Here is a 6,383-nt window from a genome sequence, read left to right as displayed (position 1 = left end):
ATTTTCATCTTCTACAAAAAGTTAGACTTCAAAAATTTTTGACACAGACATGAAAAATACATGCATAAAATTATAAAATTAACTGCTGAAGGAATAAAAATAAGATGGTGTTGACAGCTGATTCCCCAAAGAGATCATCAAAATAACTTGCAGATCAAGCAAAGCCAAGTTTATTGTTTACTGCAGTGATGGAAGGCAGAGTCTTAGTAGCATCTCTAAAGGGAAAAGCCCAAAGTGGGAGATCTATGAGGTTTTTGTGATCTGATTTAAGGTAGATCTTTCGATGCAGGGGCTTGATTGGGAGTTGGCAAAGTTTGTGGTATAATAGTTGAGGATTGATGGATGCAGAGAGGTGAGATTTTTGAAGTGAGTCTTTAATGAATAAACAATAATTTGATGAATGCACTTGGGCAAGCTGTTGTTTAATAGGAAGAAAGGACTTTTGTTCCTTATACTGAAGAGAACAGGGTGAATAGTCTATTGTTCAGATAAGTGGATTTTCAGCAAGTTCCTGAAAGAAGCAATAAAGTTATTGCAACTTCAAATTCTGGGCAAGAATTTCCTGGCATAATAGAGTCATGTTAATGTAGACAGTAAGTTGTGTTGATGTAGATGGTATCGCTTGCCAACAACATTTTTTTAAACTTCAGCCTTATTAAAAATTAAAAAGAAAACATAGCTTATATAAACCAAAGGAGGAAAGATGAATAATAAAATGAGCATAAAATCAGAAAACAGAAATTAAGGAGACCAAACACACCAATAAATGTTAAAAATGAAAGTGGATTAAACTATCTTGGGAAAAGATGCATTCCATTATATACTAATTAAAGACTAACATACTTTAAAATGATACCTAAAGATTAGAAATAAAGGATGGGCAGTGATGTCTCAGACCATCACAAAAACATTAAGAGAGAGTACATTAGTGCATGAATTTAGAATTCAGAGTAAAAATTATTAATGTTGCAAAAGAAATTAGTTTTATTTTGGTGTTGCCCAACTCTGAAAAAATACGGTCATGTATCTTTATGTATAAGATAAAAGAGCATCAACATACATAAATCAAAAACTGCTGAGGTGAGAGAATGTAGGAAGAAGAAGAATTAAGGATGCATGAATGTGTGGTTTGGGGTTAGGACTCTAAGAGATGCCAGTTATTGAGGCAGTGAGCTGAGGTATGCGGTGGGTGTTGTCCAGTATCCAGAAACTGACCCATGTAGGGAAATTAGATCCATGACAGATGAGACGTTGTAGGCTGATGTGGAAAGGGGGCTACTACAGTGGTTTCCACATAGAAAGGAAGGAATTGGATCCCAGTCTTCCATGGCACCACTCTCTCCCAGTAAAATCATGGTTCATGATGAATTCAAGACTTAAATGTGACAAGCAAAACTTTAAAACTTGTGGAAGAAAATATGGATTATGTATGACATTAAGATACTGAAGGAAATAACAGCAAGATCCTTTTGACCCACCTCCTAGAGTAATGGAAATAAAATAAAAAATAAACAGATGAGACCTAATGAAACTTAAAAGCTTTTGCACAGCAAAGGAAACCATAAACAAGACGAAAAGACAGTCCTCAGAATGGGAGAAAATATTTGCAAATGAAGCAACTGACAAAGGATTAATCTCCAAAATCTACAAGAAGCTCATGCAGCTCAATATCAAAATAACAAACAACCCAATCCCAAAATGGGCGAACACCTAAATAGACATTTCTCCAAAGTAGACATACAGATTGCCAACAAACACATGAAAAGATGATCAACATCACCAATCATTAGAGAAATGTAAATCAAAACCACGATGAGGGGGGATTTCCCTGGTGGCTCAGTGGTTAGGAATCCACCTGCCAGTGCAGGGGACAAGGGTTTGAGCCCTGGTCTGGGAAGATCCCACATGCCGCGGAGCAACTAAACCCATGCGCCACAACTACTGAGCCTGCGCTCTAGAGCACGTGAGCCACAATTTCTGAGCCTGTGTGCCACAACTACTGAAGCCCGGCGCCTAGAGCCTGTGCTCCGCAACAAGAGAAGCCACTGAAATGAGAAGCCTATGCACTGCAACGAAGCGTAGCCCCTGCTCACCGCAACTAGAGAAAGCCTGCGTGCAGCAAAGAAGACTCAACACAGCCAAAATAAATAAAAAACAAAAAACCCAAAAAAAACCCCCACAATGAGGTATCACCTCATACTGGTCAGAATGGCCATCTTCAAAAAATCTGGAAACAATAAATGCTGGAGAGGGTGTGGAGAAAAGGGAACCCTTTTGCACTGTTGGTGGGAATGTAAATTGATACAGCCACTATGGAGAACAGTATGGAGGTTCCTTGAAAAACTAAAAATAGAATTACCATACGACCCAGCAATCCCATTACTGGGCATATACCCTGAGAAAACCATAATTCAAAGAGAGTCATGTACCACAATGTTCACTGCAGCTCTATTTACAATAGCCAGGATATGGAAGCAACCTAAGTGTCCATCATCGGATGAATGGATAAAGAAGATGTGGCACATATATACAATGGAATATTACTCAGCCATAAAAAGGAATGAAATTGAGTTATTTGTAATGAGGTGGATGGACCTAGAGTCTGTCATACAGAGTGAAGTAAGTCAGAAAGAGAAAAACAAATACTGGATGATAACGCACGTATACGGAATCTAAAAAAACTGTACTGATGAATCTAGTGGCAGGGCAGGAATAAAGATGCGGACATAGGGAATGGACTTGAGGTCACAGGGAGGGAGGGGGAAGCTGGGACGAAGTGAGAGAGTGGCATGGACGTATATACACTACCAAATGTAAAATAGATAGCTAGTGGGAAGCTGCTGCATAGCACAGGGAGATCAGCTCGATGCTTTGTGACGACCTAGAGGGGTGGGATAGGGAGGGTGGGAGGGAGGCTTAAGAGGGAGGGGTTATGGGGATATATGTATACATATAGCTGATTCACTTTGTCGTACAGCAGAAAATAACATTGTAAAGAAATTATACTGCAATAAAGATATAAAAAAAAGATACTGAAGGATTTCTTAAGACACAAAAATGACTAACCATGAAAAAAAATGACCCATAATTTGACTCCAATGAAAATTTAAACTTCTGTTTATTAAAAAGCACCACAAAGAAAAAGAAAAGACAACCCCAAACCAGAAGACTTTTGTAACACAGCTGACAAAAAATCGTTATCTGGAACACATTAACAGAAAACTCCTACAACAAAAATATGGGCAAAGACATGAGCAAACATTGCACAGAATATAAAACATGGGCAGGAAGTAAACTTATGACAATGCTCAACCCCATCATAATGAGAAAAATGAACGTTAACATCTCATGTTGATATCCAGGGAGAAAAGCATTCTAGCCAGAGGAAGTGCAAAGGCCCTGAGGCAGGATCCTGCTTGGCTTGTCAAGAAATAGCAAGAAGGCCAGTGTGTTGCCTCTAGTGAGTCAGAGAGAGGAAGGAGGAAGATGATGACAAAGACAGGTAAGGGTCCAGATCATTAATTTTGGTGTCATATAATTCAATCCTTGACTTACGAGGCTAGCAAGATAATAAGAAAAATAAAAAGAAACTTAAACATATAGGGGACAGCACTAATTGGGGTGGTCAAACTAATCTTGAGAGAGAGGGACAAAATGACAGCAAAATATAAGATGTTTTAGATTATTCAATATTGAATTTAATTTAAATAATTCAGACCACATTTATTAAGGCATCTGCCAGACCCTCTATTAGGAAATGGGGATTCAAAGATAAAGGAGAAACCCTGCCATAGAAGGAGCCACATGCCTTAATAAATAAGTAATAAACAGAAACAAGTAATAAGTATAATATGTGATGTTCATAATAAAAACAATGTGTATTTGTAGATTATGCTCAAGACCCAGTTCTTGGTGCCTTAAACCCAGTTTTCTCCTAATCCTACATGGTTGATATTGTTCGTTGCCAATTTACATCTGAGAAAACTGAGTACAGGAGAGATTAAGTAATTTGTTTAGAGCCGGGTTTCCCAACCTCCATGCTATTGGCCTTTGGAGCTGGATGATTCTTTGCTGAGTGGCTGCCCTGTGCATCGTAGGGTTTCTGTAGCATCCCTGGTCTCTCTCTACTAAAAGCAAGAGCTCCCCACCCCCCAACCATTGCGAGAACCAAGACGTCTCCAGACAAATATCTCCTGGGTGACAGAATTGCCCCCGTGGAGAACCACTGGTTCAGAGACAGAGTGAGGGGTGGGATGGGAATTCAAATCTTTTCGACGCCAGAGCCCATAGTTGTTGGTTGTTTTCACTTGTTTGTCCAGATTTCTTACTTTAATGTGCAATGCCTTTCTGAATAGGTCTCTCTTGAGCACTGTCCATCCATGTTTAACTGCATTTGTTTAAAGCAATGCCGTAAGAAGGGATCTTTACCTACAAATGGCTCACCCTGGAGGAAGATACACATGAGATGGTGATGCAGACATTATTTTAGTTTTCTATTATTTGTTGAACATCTCAGGACACATGTAATATCAAATAATAGCCTGCATTTCATTAATTCACTCATTCATTCATTCATTCAGCAATGCTGGGCATTGTACCAGGCACTGAGGCTCACAGTGCACAAGTCAGAAAGGTCTCAACTCGTGCTCAGTCTTATGGGGGATGGAGAACAGACAGGAGACATGTTAGCACATCATGAAACAAGATAGTTTCAATTTATGCCAAGTGTTTTGAAAAAAAGTTTATGAGGGCAAGTGACTTGGCTGGAAGAAGGAAGCTAATTTGGACTCAGATATCAAGGAAGGCTTCTCAGAGGAAGTGACACAAGCTGAGAACTTAGTGACAGGAAGGAGTCAGCCACGCGAAAATCTGAGGGAAGGGTGTGTGGAAGAGAGGAGCAAGCAAACGCTAAGGTGCTGAGCAGGGAGTGAGTTTGGTGTATTTTGGGAACAGGAAGAAGGTCTTTGTGGATGGTGGGGGTGAGCAGAAGCAGGAGGTAGATGGATCCGGGAGGCAGACGAGGAAGACCTGGGGACGTGTCTGACCTTGTAAGCCAGTGGATTTTATTCCATATGCAAATGCGACATGATTTTGTTGAAGCCACTTCAAAAGGAAGACCAAACGTTATCTGTCTTGGAGCTAAAATGCCAATGCAGCGTCCTTCACGTTCTTGCTTCCGTCATTCACAGGTACGATTTTGCTGTTATTTAAATGGACTGATGTGAGACTTAACATTTGAAGCTTACAAGGGAAATCAAAGAAATATTTTAAATATATTAGTTTTATCGCTTCTCGGCCTTTTGGCTAAGATCAAGTGTAAAATATATTAGTTTAGTTTTTATTCTCACTGCAGAGCTTCTGCAAAACAGACTTTTTTTTATTGCACTGGCTCCTTAGAAGGTCTGCTGAGTATTTGATTTCATTAAAAAGAGCCCACAAGCATCTGTATTCTTTAAGAATTCTGATGTTGAGTGTCAATAGCTGTCAGTGATTTTAGGGTTTTTTTAAGAAAGATATTACTGTGATGATCGTATTTCATATTTTAGGCATAACAATTTAATGTCTGTTGCTTGTAATGGGATAAAATAGAAATAATTTAAATGTCTGTCAGTGGAAAAAGGAGAAATAAAATGTGTTATCATATGATGAAGTATGATTCAGTAGTTCAATGACTAGATCTAAGTGTATCAAACTGTACCAGTCTCCACAGAATGAGAAGGAAAAAGTAGGCTGTAGTAAAATAGGAAAAATCCATTTTCCCCCAGATTTATTGAGATATAATTGACACCTAACACTGTGTAAGTTTAAGGTACACAAATGTTGTTTTGGTACATTTATATATGGCAAAACGATGAACACTGTAGCATGGTGGCATGAGATAGCAGGGGCACAAGACAACTTCTGGGGGCATGGGTATATCCACTATCTTGATTGTGGTGATGATTTCACAGGTGTACACATTTGTCAGAACTTATGAAATTTTACACCTTATATATTTGCAGTTTGTTGAATGTCAATTATACCTCAGTAAAGCTATGAAAAATTATTATGGTTGGTCATCGGCACGAAAAGTTAAGTTGGTAGTAATTTTTCTTCCTTACTAGGGCATAAAGTGGTATAGTAGCATCTTAAATGCCTTTGATCTGAGATTCTGGTGGTTGAGCTTTATGCTATTTTTAGCTAAAAAGATGCTGATATGATTTAGAAACACTGGAGGGGCATAATGTTGGGACGACTGTGAGTTTGGTTTCAGCCATGTTAAGATTGGGGTGGTAGGATGACCAGTTGTCCCCGGTAGCTTCCTAACTGGTCGCTCCATCCTCTCAGGTTGTCTCTGGTCCAGTCCCCAGCCAAGCAGCCCTTCTGCCTTTGCCATAGACTCC

Source organism: Mesoplodon mirus (genome assembly GCF_964341445.2).
Source record: "Mesoplodon mirus genome assembly, chromosome: 15".
Classification (NCBI taxonomy): Eukaryota; Metazoa; Chordata; class Mammalia; order Artiodactyla; family Ziphiidae; genus Mesoplodon; species Mesoplodon mirus.
The sequence above is the reverse complement of the archived record's forward strand: the minus strand, read 5'-3'. Positions refer to the sequence as shown.